This window comes from Dromiciops gliroides, chromosome 2 (assembly GCF_019393635.1).
Source record: "Dromiciops gliroides isolate mDroGli1 chromosome 2, mDroGli1.pri, whole genome shotgun sequence".
Classification (NCBI taxonomy): Eukaryota; Metazoa; Chordata; class Mammalia; order Microbiotheria; family Microbiotheriidae; genus Dromiciops; species Dromiciops gliroides.
The window spans coordinates 7,815,770-7,837,421 of NC_057862.1; the positions used below are offsets into that span (position 1 = coordinate 7,815,770).

General features: G+C 49.5%; 1 protein-coding gene across 3 annotated transcripts in view; it reads right to left on the minus strand.

Moving 5' to 3' along the window:
* Positions 1–21,652, minus strand: part of PTPRE (protein tyrosine phosphatase receptor type E) — a 172,539-nt gene that overhangs the window by 96,241 nt on the left and 54,646 nt on the right. For all 3 annotated transcript variants that reach the window (XM_043984522.1, XM_043984521.1, XM_043984519.1), the window contains exon 2: positions 15,501–15,523. The gene's annotated coding sequence lies outside the window, so the exon portion shown is untranslated. The remainder of the gene's footprint in view (positions 1–15,500; positions 15,524–21,652) is intronic.

The window sequence follows — 21,652 nt, forward strand, 5'->3', positions numbered from 1 at the left end:
AGAGCCATATGAAGAAATGCCCCAGATCACTGCAAATTTGAGAAAGGGAGTACAAGGTTGTGGCAACAAACCAGAGCCTTCAGCCCCAGTGTCCTCTACTCTCCCTGCCTGGAGATGGGGGAGCCTCAGAGAGAGGCAGCTTCACATCCAGGCTGGCCAGGACAGCTCCCTCGGGGCAAGGCTTGGCTTCTCCTCGCCTTTGCTTATCACTTATGAAGCTGCCTTGACTGTGGTTCCAGACACACAAAAGGAGACTTCGCTGTGGGAACCGAGCTGTTTGTCACAGGGTTCAGGCTCACAAAAAAATTGATTCAGACTCGGAAGGAACATCGGGGGCCATGGCATCTCATCTCATCTTGTTGGTCCGATGGATAGAGCGCCGGGCCTGGAGTCGGGAAGACGTGCTCAAACCTGGCTTCAGACACTTAGTAGCTGTGTGACCCTGTTTGCCGCAGTTTCCTCATCTGTAAAATGGATGTAAAAATAGCACCTCACAGGATTGCTGTAAGGGTCAAATGAGATCATTGTGAAGGGCTTGGCAGAGTGTCTGGCACATGGCTGTTATTATTTCCGTGGTTATTACTGTCATCGTCACTATCACTGTTGAGTGCTGTGAGCTCCATCCGTCAAATAACAAACACTTAGAAAGCACCTATTATGTGAAAGGCGCCGAGTGCTAAACACTGAGGATGCCCCCAGGGAGCTTACACTGTAGTGGTGGGGTCCACATGCAAACAGATCTTTACAAGGCCAGCCTTGTGCGGGATAAGGCGGAAATGATCAGCAGAGGGCAGTCTGGAATTAACAAGGACTGGGGGAGGCCCTCTGGGGAAGGTGGAATTTCTGTCACTCAGGAGGTCTCTGAGGCAGGATTTGAACTCAGATTTTTCTGACTCTGGCCGCCAATCTGCCCACTCTACCTGCCTGGGACTCCGTCTTAGTCCTACCAATTTTTGTTTGTGGAAGGAAACCAGCCTCTCACCCTGACAAAGGGGTTTCCCCATTTGTCATCCGTGTGCACAGATCGGGGCTCTGCCTTAACAGAGTGTAGCTTTAATGCCCAGGTTGTCCGGCAACGGTCGACCCTTTGAAGTTGGCTCTTCCCACCACCTTCCGTTCCAAAGAATGAGATGTCAGGCGAGGTTCTGGAGCCCTGGTGGGAATAACACCCAGGACCTCATCTCACCCTCTGCTAAGGGCAGACCAGAGCTTGTGTGCATGCCCAGCTGGGTCGGCCATTCGTTCTGCAAGGTCTGGCCACATTCACACTCAAACTGGCACATAAGGCAGGGCCCGTGAGGCAGATGGCCTGGGACCTGGGGGAGCGAGCCCCTGTTCTGAGCTGGGAGGGAGGGTAGGGTCACTCTCCAGAGGACAGGCTCACTCGCAGCTGTTGGTGAGTCTGGGTGTGCATGCGCACTCACACGTGCATAGCGCTGTGTAAACACAGCGAACAAAATAAATGAGCTACGCGAGAAAGCCTAGTTTCCTAGTTTTGTGACTGGGTAATTTTCCACTGATGTGAAGCAAGCTCATTTTTATTAGATTCACTGCTAACTCTGGACATCCTGTTTTCAAAACAAAATCATCACTGACATTTGCAGAATCCTCTGAAGACAAAGTAACAACACCACGTTTGTGGAAGACTCTAATAACCCGATAGACTCGTGAGCTCCACCAGCGCAGATTGTAGCTCACCCATGCCATCCATATCTTTTCTGGCTTGAGTCCCATAATACACCAGACAAATCTGGGGCGTGAACTGACCCTGCCTTCTAACAGACAGCCTAATTCATCAGTACAGACCGAATGACTGACCTGCTTCTCAGGAGCAAGAAGGGATTGTAAAGAGCATCTATTCAACCCCCCACCCCTTAATTTACAGGCCCAGAGAGAAGTGATATGTTCCACAGCTGTCATCCAGGCAGGGAATTGGGAGAGCCAAGATTTGAATTCAGGTCCTCTCAACAGCAGTACTATGTAACATTGTCCCCTAAGGCCCAAAGAAGCTGTAATTGGCCCAAGGTCAGTTAGCAAGTAAGTGACCAATGAAAGCTGCGATTCAAGACCTCAGGCCCCCCCCCCACCCCAGGACATGGGTGGGTCCTTTACTTGTCACCTCTTAGAAAAGTCTGACGGAAGCTAGCTGGCCCAGGCGATCCAGCGCTCAATGTGCAACCAAGAAAGCCTCTGTCCCTTACTAGCTGTGACCGTGAGGAAGTCACAGCCTCAGGCTCAGCTTCCTTGTCTGTAAAATGGCAGCTATAATAGCACTGCCCTCCAGTTCTGTTGTAAGGATCAAAGGAGACAAGGTGAAGCACACCGCCAACTTTGAAGTGCTGTGTAAATGCTATTGTTGTTGTTGCTGCTGCTATCATGTCTAAATAGTCCCTCTCTGTTCCCTCACTCAGAGAACCTTCCATTGGAACAAAGAATAGAAAAGAAAAAAAAGACACAGCAACTATGTCTGACAGTATTCAGTTGTCCTCACCCATCGCCCCCCACCTCCCTGATGAAAGTTGGGAGGGACATTTCCCCATCTCTTCCTCAAACCATGCTTGGTTGTTGCATTCAGTTTCATGTGACTCTTCTCCCTGTTTCGATTATTATGGTCACTGTGCATATTGTTTTCCTGGTTCTGCATCCTTTGCTCTGCATCAGTTTATCTAAGTCTCCTGCTTCTGTGAACCTTGTCATTTACAGAGAGTCAGCCTAGGAGTCAGGGGGCTTGAAACCCAGCCCTTCCTGGTTCTGTGGCTCTGGGCAGTCACTTCCCATCTCAATACCCCAGGCAGTTCCCAAAGACATTAAGATGCAGAATCACGTTGTTCTGAGTAGGGTGAGGAAGGTGACAATTGGCAGTTCCCTATGCTGATGAAGTCACAGATCCAACCAAGGCAAAAAAAATTCCCCTGTGTTCATGCCCAACACTGAGCTTGGCCATTGCCTGACCCATGCCCCTCTCCCCCACCTCCTACCCTCCCTTCCCACTTTAAATCTTTCAATCCTTAGATGTTTCCTATCAGAGAACCAATTATGTTATTTCCTTGCCTTTTACAAGCAAATCCATATTAAGAAACTTGAAACAAGTATGTGAAAATTTTTCATCTAGCTGAGCTGAGGCATGTCTCTCTTGCCAGGGAAGCGGTCGAGCTATGTCTGGTGAGGTTCCCTGCCAGGCTGGGCCCAAGGGAATGAAGTTCCCAGTTCCAGCCGCTCTCAGAGGCAGACCTCCCCCAAACCACACCCAGCCTAAGGCCCTGTTTGGGAAAGGGAGCCCTTTACTGATGACACCCTCCTGGGCCCCGGAAGTGTCAGGGGCTGAGATTGAGGCACACTTTCCATGACTCAGTCTCTTTGAGCACTTCCTGAGGGAGCTCAGGATTAGCTTTTTTCCTCTTTGATAAAAAATTCCACCCTTTCAGGCAGATGTTGATGGTGACCCATTCCAGTAAGGAGCTTTGCTTAAAACAGCACCATCTCTCCCTCACCCCATGTGTTGTCACTTCTGTCTCTGTGACCTCTCTCAGATCTGTCCTCTCCTCTCCACTCACTCGGCCCCCACCACCTGGGTCATACCTCATCACCTCTTTCCTGGGTATCCCTGCCTCCAGTCTCCCCCATTCCAATCCAGACCCCCAAGGCCACCAAAGTGATTTTCTGAAAATCCATTTCTTGCCATGACATCCCTTTCTCAATAAACTTCAGTGGCTCCCGATTACTTCTGGGGCCAAATACAAACACCTCTGTCTGGTATTGAAAGCCCTTCACCACCTAGTCAAATACTCCAGCATTCCTTCCTTCCTTCCTGGCATTCTTCAGACCAGCCATACGGCCTCCTCACTGCTTCTCACAAGTGACACTCCATCTCTTCTCACCTTGCCTTTGCACAGACTGGTCCCCATGCCTGGGAGGCCCTCCCTCCTCAAATATGCCCCGAGAAACACTTATTTCTTTACAACTCAGGCACCATCTTCCATATGAAGCCTTTCCTGATCCTTACCATGCCCGGCTCCTAACACCCCCTTACCCTCCCTCCATGAACTACCTTGTGTTTGTTTGGTGAATGGTGTGTATATACTAAAAATAGTCTATCTATCTATCTATCATCTATCTATCAATCTATCATCTAGCTATCTAATGATCTATCATCTATCTGTCTTCCTATCTATAATCTATCATCTATCTTACCACCTATCTAATATGCATGCTTAATATATATATATTATACATCAGACACATATTACACACATAACATACACATGCATGATACATACATGTTGCCTCCTTTGGGGAGACTCTAAGTCCTTGAGAGCAGAGATTGTTGTCTCGTTGCCTTGGAATCTCCTGTGATTACCACAATGCCCACCACATGGGAAATGCCCAAGTTTGTGGCATCGAGTTGTTCTATGCAGGGACAAACTATTTCAATTGAAAAGGCAAAAACTATGCTATGATCTCCCAAATCATCCTTCTGGGCAGAGAGGGTCAGGATGTCCACTAGTGCTTACTCTGAGGCCCAAGAAGGCAGAACCATCACCCCAGGTCATCACCCTGGTTGTGCTGATTAATCGGCTCCTCCCCAGGGTTATTGATCCCCAGCTTAATTAGAAGGAATCATGAATCTACCCAGAGAAGGATCGATTGCATTCAAAATTAAGTCAGTCCTCTCACTGATAAGAACAGCCTCACAGAAAGCTAGCCTCCTCTGTTGGGTGGGAGTCCCAAAGCGGACCTCAGACCCTGGGGGAAAGGCCTAATGCTCCATACCTAGAGCTTCTCTCCCCTTACCAAGCCCTCAGTGGATGGGCTCCAAGAAAGCTAAATGTCACTGGGACCCTGAAGGATGTTCATTCTAAAGATGCTGACTTTCTCTGCCATGTTTAAACACGGCACCAACCTCCCAGGACCCCCTATTAACTGCCTACTGTGTGGCTGGCACTGTTCTCATCCTGCCCCTAATGCTTACTACCTAGATGACCTTGGGGAGACCGTCCAATTCCCTTAGACTTCTATGATCCATCCCAAGGTGCTGAGAGAGGCTGCCATTGATCTATCCCACATTTCTGACGCCGAGATGAGCACTGAACCCCAGTTCTGCCTGTGCCCCCACCTGGCTTCCTGCTGTCACTTTTCACATCACTTCTCATCTTATGGAAAGGAAGGACTTCCCCCAAACTTGGTCAGTCAGTCCTTTCCATATCACATTTGCTTGGGACAGGTGGTGTTAGCTGGTGAGGAGGTGAGGCGTAGAGCCGACGGGCACAAGCAAGCAAGAAGAAATGTAACATTCCAAAGATCAAGTCCATTCAAAGAAAAGACCTTTTAGGCCACTATCTTATGTTCCTTCATTTTACAGAAAAGGACCCTGAGGTCCTCAGAGGACAAAGGGATTGTCCAGCTCAAAAAAGAGGGCCCTGGACAAAGAGGAGGCCGGAGGAGCCGCCTCCCCCTTCCTGGGCATAAGATGTCAGGGGTTTTGAGTGCATCCATTGAGTTGGCTGAGTACTTTTTTTTTTAGAACCCACACAGGCTCCAGGTCACCCAGAAGCAGAGCCCACTTTTGAACCCTAACTCTCCCCTCTGAAGCTGAGCTCTTTCTATATCACGGTCATCTCTCCCGTTTCTCTACGGCTTACATGTTTGTAAAGCGCTTTATGCACATCAGCACCTTACGATGACTCTGACTCTAATGTCCTAACCTGTCCTAACAGAGCCTTACAAGGACTGGGCAGATGTTGGAGTTTCTGACTTGTCCTGGGCCACACAGAGCTGGTGAAGGTCTGAGGCAGAATTTGAACCCAGCCTTTCTTGACTCCAAGAGCAGAGTGCTGCCCATTAGACTACCCTGCCTCTTCATGCAGTCATCTGGCACTGACATAATGCCAAGAGTGAACAAACAATTTGTGTGTCATTATCTTGGAAAGTTACTTTTTGTTATGAGATCAGTGACAAATGGAGAGCATCCTGAGAGCCCGGCCACCCTGAGGATCGTCCTGCATGGTCCAAACAGGACGACTTCTCAGAATTCGAAAGGTGCGTCCCTGGAGCTAGCATCACTGGTTGTACCTGCTGCCTGCCGTCCCCTAAGTCTGCAAAGACCCTCGCCCCAAGGACCCTGCTTTTCTGCCTGCCGTCCTTCACGGATGTCTCTGGAATGGTGGAGACTATGGTGTCATGGGGAAATGTGGGGGAGCAGTCATGGGGTCACAATCTGGAGCTGGAGGTGGCTCAGATCACCCAATCCAGCTTCCCCTACCTCTCCCCCACATCTTCTTTAAAAAGATTGGGAACGTGGGAATAGCTACTTCTTTTTACATAGATAAGGTTGCTCTCTATAGCCCACCCTCTGCCCCCTCCCAAAGAGCCAGCCATCCATTATTAAAAACATTTCTTTAAAAAAAAACCTTAGCAAAACCAATCAGTGCATGCAAAGATCTGCTACTTCATGCCAAGGTGTAAGTAGGGGGAGGGGTCTTTTCATGTCCCTCTTCTCAGAGCTCAGCGAGTGATGCCCAGAGGTGACATGATTGTTCCAAGGTCACACAGGGAGTAAAAGAGCGGGGGGAAACATGAGTTCCCTCAACTGTACAAGGAGGGGTTGGACTAGCTGGCCTGGGGTCCCTCCCAGCTCTCTGTCTACTTGGGACCAGTGGCTTCCCCTCCCCGGGCCTCAGTTTCCTTTTCTGTAAAATGAAGGGTAGGGGTGGAACAATGGCTTCTGAGACCCCTCCCAGATTCAAATTTATGAGCCTGTGAAGTCAGGATTCAACCCAGGGTCCACTGATTTTAAATCCAACATTTTTTTCCACCATATCATAAGGCCTCCCTTTGGAAAGAGACTTGACCTGAGACTCAGAGGATCCGAGTTCAAATCCCACCTCTGATGCTAACAGGTCAGTGACCTTGGACCAATCATTGAGCCTGTATGGCCATGAGTTTCTTTATCTATGTGGTGAGGAGGCTGGACCTGAGGCCCTCTGAGCATCCTTCCATGACTAGATCCATAATGTGATTATTCCTTCCCAATTACTCTTTTCTCTTGGCTTTCCATATCTCAGCCAGAGGAGAGACTTTTTTTTTAAAATGAGGGTGTAATGGACAGAGCCTTGGGTTCAAATCCCACCGCAAACACCCACTAGCTTTATGACCCTGGGCAAGTCACTTAAGCCTTCCAGGCCTCGGTGTCTCATTCGGTCCCATGAGGCAGTTGACCTCAATGGCTCGCACCCGACATCTCAGATGCCAGGACGGCATGTAGTTTCTCTGCTTGCAGTTGGGATTGGAGATCCCACCCAGCCTGTGGGCAGCACAGACCCTTGAAGACCCTGGAGGAACAGGAAGTGTTTGACAGAAGCAGCCTTCCCCCTCAGAACCGGACAATCCCAGCGTTTGTTTCCCACGGCCACTGGCTCTGCTCAGACCCGGGGGAGGGCAGCTATGCGGAGAATCTGGGATAAGACACATTTTTGCCTCCCCATTTCCGAGAAGCCGGCCAGCCCCTGCCATTCGCTGCCCTTTGAGCCAGCCCTGGCTCTGTCCCTCTGGGTCAGCGGTTGTCGTTCTGCATGTGGGGGTGGGGGTGAGAGGCTGGTGAGCAGCTCTGTGGTCGTGCTCATGGGGAGGATCAAAGCTTAGCATCAAGTCTGGCCGAAGCTCTACCCACCCTCCCTCCCTCCTAAAACATCCCCAGTGGGCTGCAGAGAATCTAAAGGTGTCTTCCTCTGTGAAGGGGGAGCTGACAGGCTTTCCTGCTGGTTGGCCAGGGTCCCCCTTCCCAAAGCCAGCCGCTCGATGGCTCTGCCCACCCCTGCATGCAGGACGGTTTCTCCATTTTGTGCCTTCTCCCCCACTGCATTCCCCGGCCTCCTCCTCGTGAATTGTGACGCCCACTCACGCAGGCAGTTGGCAGGGAAGAGGATTCTGACAAAGCCATCTGTTTCTGCCATCGGCTGGCACCGTGGAGAGAGGCACATAGGCTCCCCACCTTTAAGCAGAGGGCCCCCTAGATTCATTCAGAGTAAGGCTGCCTGGTGGGTGGTTGGCAGGGATGGGGGTGGGGCAGGGGGCAAAGCGCAGATCCCTTCAGGCCTCAATTATACCCAAACACTTCTCTGGTAGGAGCAATCGGGGACGAGCAAGGAGGAAATTGCTGGCCTCAAAGTCAAAGGAACCGAGTTTAAATTCTAGTTCTGACAAGCCACTCCTTGGGCAAACCATTCCACTTTGTGGGGACTCAGTTTCCTCACCTATAAATAGAGAAGGTTGGCCTGGACCCCTGAGGTCTCACCCCCTCCCTTTCCCCAAGTCTGAGCCTGTCATCTTAACAGGAGAATCATGCTTGTCAAACGTGTCTATCTGAGGAATTTTAAGATCTGGCTTTTGTGCTGTGTGAGAGCCTGTCTCTGGGTCTCCAGGTCTCTGCTTCTAGCTCCTCCCCCTCCCCTTCCCCCTCCTTCCTCCATTCTACTTTTCTAACTTAGAAGAGGCATAAAAGGTCTCATTAATGCTTCTGTTTCTCCTGCTAAGCTTGTTCTCCCTTCTTACCCCCACAGAAAAGCCTCCTTCATCACAGAGAAAATGCGTTCCCCAAAACCAAACAACAGAGAAACAGGGTGTGGAATACTCCCCACCTTGACTGAGGGGGTTGCAGCTAGAAGGGACTCAGAGATGAGCTCCTCCAATGCTTTCTTTGGACAGACAAGCAAGTTGAGTTCTAGAGAGGTCAAGGGGCAGCTAAGTGGTGTAATGGATAGAACACCAGACCTGAAGGCAGGAAGACTCATCTCCCTGAGTTCAAATCCAGCCTCAGACGCGTCCTAGCTGCGTGACCCTGGGTAAGTCACTTCACCCTGTTTGTAAAATGAGCTGGAGAAGGAAAAGTCAAACCATTCTGGTATCTCTGCCAAGAAAACTCCAAATGGAGCCATGAAGAGTTGGACACGACTGAAACAACTGGACGACAACAGAGAGGCTGGGATCTGAACCCCTTCTGGATCCACAGTGGGTCACAGTGCTTACTAACACTAACATTAGTGGGGGCCTGGTACGCCGGCCTCTTTTCTCTGTTCTCTTTGCTTCAAATGAAACATTGGATGGAAATCACTTTGTAGACTATAAAGCCCTAAGGGACACTTCCTATTATCTCTGTGATCATTAGTATGTCCTCTCAGCTCCTACAAGTCAGCTCCTGCTCCTTTGAATTAGGAAAAGTAATTCAGGGGAATACCAGGATTTCTGGAAAGTTGGGCATTTTACCTTCCATAGATCCTGGCTATGTCTGTTTCCCTAAGAGCTCTCCCTGCCCTTGCTACCCTCTGCCTGGAATCTTGGCATCCTCACAACCACAGGAGACCCAAAGTAAACACCACGAGGGGGCACAGACTCCGGCCAGCCTCGGTCACCCCCAGCCCTTGGCGGGGCTGTGTCGGCTGGGAGATTGTTTCCTGAGCCTCAAATTCCAGATTTCCTGCCCAAAGACTAGAAAAAAGGAAACTCACATGTTTCCCCAGGCTGATGTTTACTGAAGGCTTCCTGCAAGTACCCGGAAATAAACGCAAATCTCTTTAAAATGATGTCATGACATATTGGGACACAATCAGTCAGTTAAGGGCCCACCATACATGAGGCATTGTGGCAGGAGCCACAGGGGCACAAAGACCTGACTGAAATGGTTCCTGCCCTCAGGAAGTTCCCATTCTACCCTAGGAGACCACATGCACATCCAGGGAGATCTGCCAACTTGAACAAGCCCCAGCCTCATCTTCCCTGGCTTTCAGCGCCTAAGGCTCCTTCTCCTTTACCTTGTTTGCTGCTGGGATAAGGAGGCTCAGGGCCCATCTTGGCAGCAAGGAATCCATCTTTCCCTCTGATCTGGCAGAACACAAGCTTTCTTCTGAGGAGTCCGACTTGGGGCTGGGTCTTGGTATAAGGCTCAGACTCGCATTTATAGAGGAGCGAGGGTTCTGACTCCCCCTAAGTGGAATCACCGCGTCTGCTAGACTCGTGATGGCTGATGTGACACAATATCATCATCAGTGTGGCTCCGGAGGAGCCCATCTTCCTCAAACTGGACAGAAACTTGCTTCCTGAAAGCTGAACTGGAAACAATATGGGAGAAAATCCTCAGTCACCTGTCCCTGGTCAGCTCTTCTGGTCTCCCAGAATCCTCTTATTTCAGCATCTGGAAGAAAAGCCCCCTTGTTGTGGGGAAGAGCCAAGTCCTGCCAATGGATGGGCTGGATTGAGCCATGGGAACTCTTTAAAAGGTGGGGGAGGGGAGGTAAAAAATGGAGACAAACCCCCAATACCCTGAAGACATAATGCCCCAAGCCCAGGATGCCTTCTCGATGGAGGAGTGAAAGAAGCTGAGGGCAAACTGCTTCTATATGCTCTGATGAAGAAATTAAGCTGGAACCAAGGATGGGGGCCAGCAGAAGGAGAATTCCCCCCACAGGGGCTTTCTGCAGGCTTGGCTACAGCAGTTAAGACAGGTGTGCATGTGCTCTCACTTTCTCTGTCTGTCTGTCTGTCTCTGTCTCTGTGTCTGTCTATGCCTCTCTCCCTCCTTCCTTCCCTCCCCTTCTCCCCTCCCCCCCCTCTCTTTCTCTCTCTCTCCTCTCAGCTTTTTTTCCCCTTATCTTCTGCCAAACAGGGTTGTTTGTAATTCTTTGACTGCTCTTATCAAGTATTCAGAGAAACTCCTGCTGCTGCTACCTTTCAATAAACACTTGTCTAATTGTGGGCCACAGTCACGGGCTGTGCAAAGAGTAGACCACAGAAGGTGGTCATTATCTCCACATATTTGGGAGGCTGTCGGGGGAAGGAGGATTTGACTTTTTCTGCTCTCCCCTCCCCCAACAAGAACTAGAGACAATAAGTGTGATGATTTGATGGCCTTTCTAGTCATTCACTTTCTAATAGTCTAATAGCTGGTGGGATGGGGTGCCTAGGGAGGTGGAAGATGCCCCTCTCCCCACCACGTCTTCAGGGAAAGGGACCTTCTTTGGGTATCACTTCCAGTGGCGCCAGATCACGAACGCTGAGGCCGCCGATTGGATGACTTCTTGTCCCAGGTCCCCAGGCAGAAAGCAGCAGGAAGGATTTAGAGGCACGTTCGTTCTCTGCGCTCCACAGTTCCTCCATGATGGTTCCTTATACCATTTAGGGCATCACCAACTGTCCCAGCAGCCCTTGGAGAAGAAGATACTCCCCCTAAGAGCCTGTTGGTGTTGGGGATCTGCCGTGAATGTGCAGCAGCAGTGAAGAGAGATAAACACTTTCCTCTTGAAACAACGTCTCAACAGCTACTTCTTGCCAAAGGAAACTCTGGCTTGTCTGTAGGAGAGCAGCCATTCCTTCCTCGCTGTCAGTCTGGGGCAAATTCTCAGCAGTCTGAAAAATCCTGATGACTGGAGTGGAACAGGTTCTGGGCTTGGACTCTGAATCTCTGAACACTGTAAATATAGCTCTGTGGCTCTGGGGAGTCCCTGAGCCTGTTTGCCTAGCTGCAAATCAGGGATAACAATCAGTCAATCACCAAGTAAGCATTTACTGTGCAAGGTGGAGCAGTGGATAGAGCACTGGCCCTAGAACCAGGACCTGAGTTCAAATCTGGCCTCAGACACTTACTTAGCTGGGCAAGTCACCTAACCCCAATTGCTTCAAACATCTGGACCATCTCCAGTCATCCTGATGTATGATATGAATTCACTGTAAGTCATGATATCACCTCTTGACGTCGATGTCACGTCCTCTTTGACAACAAAGGACAAACAACAACAACAGTGTGTGCTAGGTAATGGGCTGAGTGATGAAGACAGACAAAGAAAGACCAGATCCCAACTCCTGCACTGGGCTCTAATGGGGAGATGACATATGCATAAGTAGGTGCGTTCAAGGCATGAGCACTTGGTGGGACTTAGGGAGGTTTCCTGAAGAAAGGAGAGTTGGAGCTGAGTCTCGAAGGAATCAGTCACCCCTATCCTATGGGCTTGTTGTGAGGATAAAATGTGGTTATGAATTTAAAGTTCTTTTTGAAGCTCAGAACACTCTATAAATAATGGCTATTATTAACACACTATATTAGCAACATAATATATAATTAATATGATATTAATATTTAAAAGCCAGTCATTTTGTGCCATTAATATCAGGCATTATATGTCATTTCTCTTCAAGAGAATGTAAACTCTTTGAGGGCAGGGACTCAATCAATTATCAATAAATGTTTATTAAGCACCTACTATGTGTCATGCACTGTGCTAAGGATACAAAAAGATGCATAAGACAGGCCTTGCCCCACTTTTTGTCATTGCATTCACATCCCCTAGCACAAAGTTTCTTAAACTAGGGGGGAGGGGGGAGTCACAACAAATCTGGCAACAGTAAAAGGTTATATGTTCCAATATACCTGGGTTGTGTAAAAATTTCTTGGGCCAAAAGGGGTCGCAAGTGGACAAAGTTTAAGAAGCCTGTCCTGGCACATGAGACTGATAAATGATTGCTGAATAAATGAATGAGGGACATAAAACTCCTACTCTTTTCATATGCAGAAGACCAAAATCACTTAAGGAAGAATGTGCACAAACCAAGAAAGTCAGTCCTTGCAAGTAGGAAAGAGCCCAGACTGTGGGATGCCAGGCAAGCACACCCGCTATTTCTCAGCCTGGGAAGGGGAGCGAGAGGAATGTGGAGATGGAGAGAGGGTGGTGCCACCGAGGCACCATCAAGGGTGGATGGGACGGCAGCAAGATGGGGATGGGGCAGGACGAGGCCTGGGTTACCCGGAGTGAGGGCGGAGGCCTCCTTTCTTTGGCCTTCAGAGCCCTTTACAATCTTCCTCCTAACATCTCTCATTCCCCACAAGCACCCTTGGCTCCCCTTGAATGCCCATCTCTGTCACGGGGCAGACAGGCAGCACATTGGAGAGAGGGCCAGTACTCCACCCCCTCTGAGAATCGATGCTCCCACGGGGAGATGCCTGCCAGCTTCCCCACACCTGCCTGCCTCCAGTGAATACAAGTGACTTTGTAGTCACTTTGAATCTACTTTGTATCTCCTGGTCTATGGCCACATTGTTTATTAAGGGCCTACTATGTGCCAAGCTCTGCACGCAGTGGGGGTACAAAGAGAAAAGGAAAACTTCTCCTGTCCTCAAGAAGCATACTTTCCATAGGGAGAAACCACAGTTCTACACGTGTTATTACAAACTATGTCCAAGTTAATTTGGGGTTGGGGAGTGAGGAGGGGGGTTTGGCAGTGGTGAGAGGAGGTGGTGCTTACAATGGGTTTTGAAGGAAACAGCACCTCGAAGGCAGGAAGTGTCTTCATTTTTTCATCTCCATTCCCAGCCCCTTGCCCAGTGTTTGGCATAATGCAGGCCCTCAATCATCCATCCAGGGGCAGCTAGGTGGATAGATCACCGGCCCTGGATTCAGGAGGACCTGAGTTCAAATACAGCCTCAGACACTTGACACTTACTAGCTGTGTGACCTTGGGCAAGTCACTTAACCCTCATTGCCCTGCAAAAAAAAAAAATTGTCCATCCACCAATAGCCATTCTTCAAGCACCTACTATGTGCCAGTGTGTGTTCAACCCTGGGGATCCATAGAAAGGCAAGAGACAACCCCTGCCCTCAAAAAGCTTCAAGGAGGAGACAGACAAGCAACCTTTGCGCAAGATAAGACATACTGGGAATGATCAGCAGAGGGCAGAGGTTAGGGAAAGGCTGTTTGTAAAAGGTGGGGTTTTAATCAGGGCATGAAGGAAGCCGGGGAGTTGGGGTGGGGGGCAGGACTCAGAGATGAGGAGGAAGAGGGGGATGGCCAGTGAAAAGGCCAGAGCTGAGAGATGATAGAGGGTCTTGTTCAAGGAACAGCTGGGAGGCCAGGCCGCTGGATGGAAAAGGGAGGAAGGGGCAGGTTGTGAAGGGCTTGGAAGGCAGACAGCATTCTGTATTTGAACCTGGTGGTGATAGGGAGCCGCTGGCTCTACTGGGTCTCCCCTACCCAGTGAGGGGGTGGGCCACCTTGTGCTTTAGGAAAAGCCCCTTAGCGGCTTAATGGAAAAAGGGTGGGAGAGGGGAGAGACTTGAGGCAGGCAGCCCCCCCACCCCCCACCCCCGACCCCGCAGCAAGCTATGGCAATAGCCCAGAGTAAGGGCTGGGGAGCAAGGTGTAAGAAGTCTGGAAATCAAAGCTTGCTCAATTGCCTTTCTCCAAAGCAGACGTCGTGACATTAGGTTATAGCACAAGGGACTGGTGCCTGTTTTCTCCAGACTAAGGGTTGTGTCCAGCACATTCACACACCTCCCGCATTCAGAGCTGAGCAGGGAGAGAGGGAGAGTCATGGCTTCCAGCTTTTAAGTCTTAGTCACTTCGCCAAAGCACAGATGAGATATAGGAGTGGAGGTCAGAGAGCCTCGGGAAGCCTGGATAAGACCACATGAAGGGGAGGAAGCGGGCCCAAGGCAGGCTGGGGGACTGGGAAGCTTGGGCAGCTGCAGCCAGCCGGCCTTCCCCCTATCAGAAATGGGGGCCACAGGATCTGAGGCCGACTGGGGCTGTGGCTGCAATCTTCCAATTCCCTGAGACAACTCAAGCTTAGTTCAGTTCACATCTGCGATGCTGTGCGCCGGACATCTGTCACAGATGGACCCCTTCCTTTGGCAGTGTGAGGCCTAGGCAATCCTCAGAAAAATGTTTGGGGTTTGGGGTTTAATTCATAACTGAATGAAATCCTCCATTTGAGTTAGAAGTCAGTAAAAATAAAGATGTAATTTGCTTTCCCATCCAAGTTCCTGGACCTCCTAAAACATATCCACCAATTCCCAGGGAACCCAGGTTAAGAACTCCTGATCTGTGGGCATCAAAAGAGATGGAATGGAATGTTTGTTGTTTTATCTTCCCACTAGTTCCATGGCCAATAAAAAAAATGAGTTGTCAGGACAACCTGACCTATTTTGGCTTAAGTAAAGATGAAAACAAGTAGCTATAACATTCAAAAATCTCTTTCTCCCTAAGAACCAGATCACTCAGGCTACGGCCCTTAGTTATTGCCCGAAAACAAAGTGCATGAGGATTTCAGAGCCGCCAACACCAAGGTCCAGCATCTCTTTCCCAGCAGTATTCCCCACCCCCCTCCTATAACATAGCCCTGCCACCCACACCCCAGTAGAGCAGTCAGAGAATCAGTGCTCCCACATCGAGCTCTCTGCCAGCTTCCCAACACCCACCTGCCTCCAGGATAGGCCCCAGAAGCCCCCATGCAGAGGTAAAGACATCTGTATAACTCACATCCCGAAGGAAGCATGCAGCTCATGATAGGAAGCAGATGAGCCCGAGGGGAGCCCCTAAAACACACTGTAGAGCCCTGCTCCACCTTCGGCCTTCTTCCCCCTCAAAGTCATTCTCTCCTGTCTGGGCCCTACACACCCTTGACTGCCCCAGCTCTCCTCTCTGACTCAGATACATAAAATGCCAATTAACAGGGTACTCACCAAGAAGAGGAGAAGGCTGCGACCTGCAAAATAAGAGAGAAAAACCTAAGTCTTTGGCCTTAAAATGTCAGTCACCTTGTTTTCACGCTTGCTGCATCTTGGGCTGGGTTCTTCTATTCCGTGCCGGAGCCAAAATCCTTCCTCGATCTGTTTTTGCTCAGGCCACTCTCCCATACCCCCTGCCCCCAGCCTGCTGACTTCTTACCCATCTGTTACTGCCCAGCTCATGGCATGAAACCTTCCCCACGGTCCCCACCCTCCTATGGCTGTTTGTGTGTTTTCTCCCTGCTAGACTGTGAGAGCCTGGAGAGCCTTCAGGGCGTGGGGGTGGGCAGCTGGGGGCACAGTGTGCCCTGGAGTCAGGAGGACCTGAGTTCAAATCCGGCCTCAGACACTTGACACTTACTAGCTGTGTGACCCTGGGCAAGTCACTTAACTCCCATCACCCTGAAAAAAGAAAAAAGAAAAACCAAACAAACAAAAACCAAACCAAGCCCGAAGGGACTGTCTTGTCTTTTTTTAAATCCTTAGCATTTGACACAGCACCAGGCACACAGTGGGTGCCTAATTAATGCTTATAGACTCGATGTGGCATCTTGTTTGCAACTGTCTTACATTCTATGTGGCATTTAGTGTTATGTCCGTTCACATCTCCCTCTGCCCTGAGAGAGGGTAACAATCAGAAGGGCAAGAGACCCTGTTTCAGCTCATTTTTATATCTTCCCTGACCAAAGTGCAGCTACAAGTAAACAAGAGGCACTGAATAAATGCTCTTTGAATGCAAAAGACAAAAGGAACTTGAAGTTGCTTTCTGAGCTAGATCCTCAATCAGACACTCCTGAGAATACTGGCCTCGGTTGTCCTATGGATTCTGTACATGCGTACATGATTACATATCATTTTTGTACAATAACTTTTCTCCATTTTTATTTATTGTCATAAGACAGATATCCTCAGGGGCAGTGGCAGGGGGCACACACTGGAGGGTGGGAAAGGGACCTGTGAAAACACAAAACAGCCACTTCTGACAATTTTACTTTAAAACCTAGTAGGCCAGTGCAGCCTTGGTTCATTTCAGTTTGGTTCCATTCCACAAACATGCATTAAGCACCTTCGAAATGGCAGGTACTGGACTTGGCAGGGGGATGGAAAGACTAAAGGAAATAGCTGTGTATCTCCAAAACATAGACATAGAATGAGACCACAGAGCCCTCAGCAAGTCTGAGCTCAGAACTGAAGCATGCAAAGGGTTTGGAAGGATGGAGACAGGGAGGGAAAGTCCTCTGGGCATGCAGGGAGCCAGAGGACAGGCGCTGGGTTTGGGGGACAGCTAGCCATCCAATTTCATGGAAAGGCAGACTTAAAGCAAAGCGGGGAACCCCACGAGGGAAGAGCACAAGGGCCGGTTTGGGTCTTTTCATTTTATTCCTGTTACAACCCAACTGTCAGATTGTGTTACAGCTTCCAAATAAAAATAAAGCCAGAAGCCCCAAACATCCTCCGGACGAAACCTAAACGATACCCACATTTCATTCGATGCTGGCCTGTGATGCCAGCTTGTGGTCCCTGCCATGCCAGTCAACAGGGCCCTACAGACAGTCAGGAAAGCCCCACTTTCCACTGAGGCTGCCTTGGGTCCGGAACAGTGGGGAGGACCCTGTCTGAGGCCTCCTGGGCACAGACAGTCCAGGTGTCACCTGCAGATTGAGAGGTCAGGGCTCCTTCTCCTCTGGTCATGGATCTTCCATGGGCTGGGGCAGAGGGAGGGCCTCTAGGGCCAGGCCTTACCCCTCTCAGCTCTTCTGAGAGCCCTGAGCCCAGAGCAGGGTGTGTTAGGGGGAGGGGGGAGGTATCCAAGGAATGCCAGAGAATGCTCGTGTGGATTTTGCTAAGGCCCAAGTTGAACCAAGACAAGTTCTAAAGAATTAAAAGCTTCATCTTGTGGAAAGTTCTGGGAGAGCAAAAGAAAGGTTGAGGTTGAGGATGCACAGCATTCCAGGCTCAAGGTCAAGGCCAATGCTGCCCATGGAAAGGACAATGGGGAAAGCCAATACATGGGCACTGATGGGAGGGGCACAGACCTGGCAGTCAGGCCTTCAGACAGGTGGGCAGCAGGGGGGTCAGGAAGGCTCTGGGGCTCAAAGCACTGCAGAATTGGGTCTATGACAACCCCAAAGACTGGGAAGAATGAAGCTGGGTATCAGCATAGAGGACACGTGCTGGACCTGAGACGTCATGGGGATGGAGAACTCTGGTGGGGGACACTCCCTCTACGGATGCAGGAAATGTTCAACTAAATAAATCACCACAAATAAATTTCATTTTTACCTTGATTTATATTACTTAGATGTGGTGATTTATTTGGTTAAACATTTCCCAGTTACACTTGATTCTGTTTCAGACTGGAGTTTTGTGGGCTGTGTGGGGCCTATGGGTAACACCTAGGTGACTTGTCCAGGGTCTCACGGCCAGCATGTGCTAGAGGCACCCGCCTTCCTGGTTCCCCAGCCGGGCCCCTCCCCAGTGCACTGGGCTGGGCTCAGCCGACATCACAATAGACCTGAATTTTAAAAGAAAATAAAAAGTCCACTTCAGAATGATCCGTGCCCTTGTTAGATCTCTGCTGGAATGGAAACGCTTTGAGAGCAGGACTGTTTTCCTTTGTCTTTATCATCCCATGGTCCAAGCTTGTTGGATGATTTCGTAATTCAATTAGGAATTATGTTGGAGGGACAGGAATGATTCCAGCTAAGGCGTAAGATAAACACTCTGGCATCTGCCTCTATTTGCATTCATTCAATGATTCTGGAAGTCCACAAAGCCCTGCCTGGGCAGGTTCCTGCCTCCCTCACAGAACCCGCCCCTCTGCTCCCCAAAGCTTCTCAAGAATCCCCGAGCCTGGGCACTGCCACACCTCATAATCTATCGCTTCTGCCCTCCCAGTCTGCCAGAGACAAGAGCCCTCTCTCAGTGCTATTATTAATACAGAGCTAGTGACTTTAAAGAATGATGCAGCATTCTGTATTGGAGCACAGAGAGTGGGACGATGTCCTGTGAGGGGTGGGGATGGGGCCTCGGGGCCCCTCCTTCATCCCCAAATCCACACAGAACTGCCCTTTCTCTGTATCCCCATACCGGACGTCTTGGCACGTGCCCTTCATTGGACACAGATTCTCTCCTCTAGCTGCGCCATTCTGATCTTTGATGGGTTTAAGACATTGGTGATGTAGCTATCCCTCCAACAGGGCAGATGGCAGCCCACCAAGCCCTTCCCATCCTGTGCGACTCTTATGGGTATCTTCCCATAAATCTGCCATGGGGCACAGGAGCTGGGGCACACCCAGTATACTGAGGGCTTCTTCCAGACCTCCTGAGCTCACATGGAGATGCGCGGAGCACAGATGACATTCTCCAGGACAGCGGTGAATGCTTGGGAGCACAGGTTTGCCTATTTTTTGCCTCACTTAGTATCAGAGAGTCATTGGCTGACGCCATCATCTCTGTGGTTGCATATATGCCATGGCAGAATCTTGTGTGATCCTCACAAGTAAGTGTGAGAGGCTCCTTGCTGGACCAGAGACTTCAGGCTGGTCAAATGTCCTTTGACATTCAGTAAGCAATAAACTCAACAGGCTCGTGTATTCTCTCCATCTTTTAACCAAATGTGGGGCTGCCATGACCTGCCTCTCTTCTTCTGTAGAGAACAATGTACAGGAGCCTCCTTCCCCTTCCCTATTTACATCACTGATACTTCTGATACCTGCAGACATTATTCTCATCAAAATGTAAAGGGACGAGAAGGAAGGCGTGTGGGACGTAGGATACGGATGCTGTCTTGTGATTCATTCAGCTGCATATTCCTCTCCGTGTAAAGCGTTGCCCCGCTGTTCCCAAGCTTGAGCTTTTTCCCCTGGAGTGCCTCCTTGGTCAGGTCCCACCCCATTCCCAATCTGCCCTCAAGTGACATGTTAGCTTCCTTGAATAAACAAACACTTCGAGGCCTGAGATGCCCAAGTTTGTAGTGGTAACATCATCCCCACCGATGATGAAGGACAGTATTAGAAAGGCTGAAAAAATGGGGAGGGTTTTTTTTTAATCATTTTTGATTATTTTCTGTGCTTTCAGTTTAATCCCTAAATGTTCATAGGATGAGAGGACTGAGTTGGTCTCACCCAAGATTTGTGTAGACTTGGTTTTGCTTCCACTGATTTTCCTGTTCTCTTCTTTCGCCTTTTTGGATTTTGCAAATTAATTTGTCTTTGAGTCAACTAGAATGTATTAAGCACCTGCTAAGGGCAGGTGTTGTGCAAAGTGCTGGGAATACAGAAAAGACCAAAAGACGGGCCCTGCTCTGGAGTTCACGGTCTAACAGCTTTGCCCAGGTGTTCTCGCTCTCCTTGGCCAATGTTTGCTGGTGAACGGGGTTTCTGAGTCCTCGTGGCCTCCTTATTCTAGTGACTGCTTTTTACAATGTGGCCAAAGTTTGTGGATTGACTGATCGTGGGATGATCTCAACATAGGGCTATCTCAAGTTAACATTTACTGAGCATTTAAAAACTGCCCCCTTCTACTTCCTTTTCGACTGACAGCAGCCTCTTCTGTCTCTGCACTGCAGCTTCCACCCCGTGCTCCCAGTTCCTCCCTCTGAGGCCAGAAGACCCCTCAGCCTTGGCACCTTCAGGCTAACACCTCCAACTCCTTCCTCAAATGCCGTGAACTCAAGCCCTCTCCCCACCCCTCCTCTGGACGTTTTCCAGATCATCCAGGGCCCTCCCAAAATGTGTCTCCCAGATGTGACCGACCAGAACTGAGGGCGGCAGGGCTGCCTTTCTCTAGTCTCTCTGAATGGCACTTGAATTCACATTCGCTTTCCAGGATGCCATCTTCTCCTGCTGACTCAAACCTGGTTTGCCCTTCACTCAAATAAGCAGATCTGACCACTTTGCCAGATAAAGCACAGCCTAAGCACACCTCTTTTATCTCGTACTTCTGTAATTGAGACTGACTCTCCCTCCCCAACTTTTAGGCTTTCTTTGTGCAGGGGCAGCAAGATGGCGCAGTGGATAGAGCACCAGCCCTGGAGTCAGGAGTACCTGAGTTCAAATCTAGCCTCACACACTTAACACTTACTAGCTGTGTGACCCTGGGCAAGTCACTTAACCCCAATTGCCTCACAAAAAATAAATAAATAAATAAATAAAAGACTTTCTTTGTGCAATTGCATCTAGTTAGATTCAGCCCAGGGATCTATCTAACCTGCAGAGCACCTCTGTTGCACTAGTTAATCCTCCCAGCTGGGCACCGACTGCACATAGGATAAGGAGGCCACCTATGCCTTTAAAATGCTATCCATGATTATCCAGGTCATTAACAACAGTTTAGACATTAGCACAGACAGAGCCCTGGGGCACTGCACTAAAGACTTTCCAGATGACATCAAAGGGCTCTTCAGTGATTCTATCTCTAGCCCTGATCTCTTTTCCACAGAAATAGATGGGATTTTGTTCAGTGATTTGCTAAAACCTAGTTACCTACAGTATTCCCCTGATAACAATAAACCAACAACGGCCCCCTCGATTAGTAGGTCTAGAGCAAAAAGGAAATGAGGTGAACCAGCCATGAACTGATTTGGTTTGGTTTGTGAAGTTTTCTTGTCGCTTTTTGTTTTCACAACAGAGTTGGGGTTTACCCTTATCCCCTCCCCGCCACTGAACCCTTTCAGGTGACAAAGGAAACTCATTTAGCCCAAGGCAAACAATACGGGGGGGGGGGGCATGAATACATGGGGCACTCCATCCTCCTCGGCTTTCCACTGAGAGAGAAGGAAGGTGGACTTCTCTCAGTTCCCGCCGGCTTGTTATAAACTCATCAGCTGCTGGCTGCTTTTGGAGGCTTCTTTGCATTCAGCTTGTTCTAGCTGGGCCACATACTGTTCTCTTGGGTCTCCTTAAGTCTTCCCAAGTTTCTCTGACCTCCATCTTTGCTGTTTGTCGTGAAACAATAACATTCCATTCCATTTCCCTGTCAGATCTTGGACAGGCACCCTACCATAAATGAATACTCTGCTTTTACCTTCTTGTCTACACCAAAGTGTTGCCAAGACTGTTCTTTACGTCGCAGAACCTTTCTTTAGGATGTAGATGCCCAGTGGT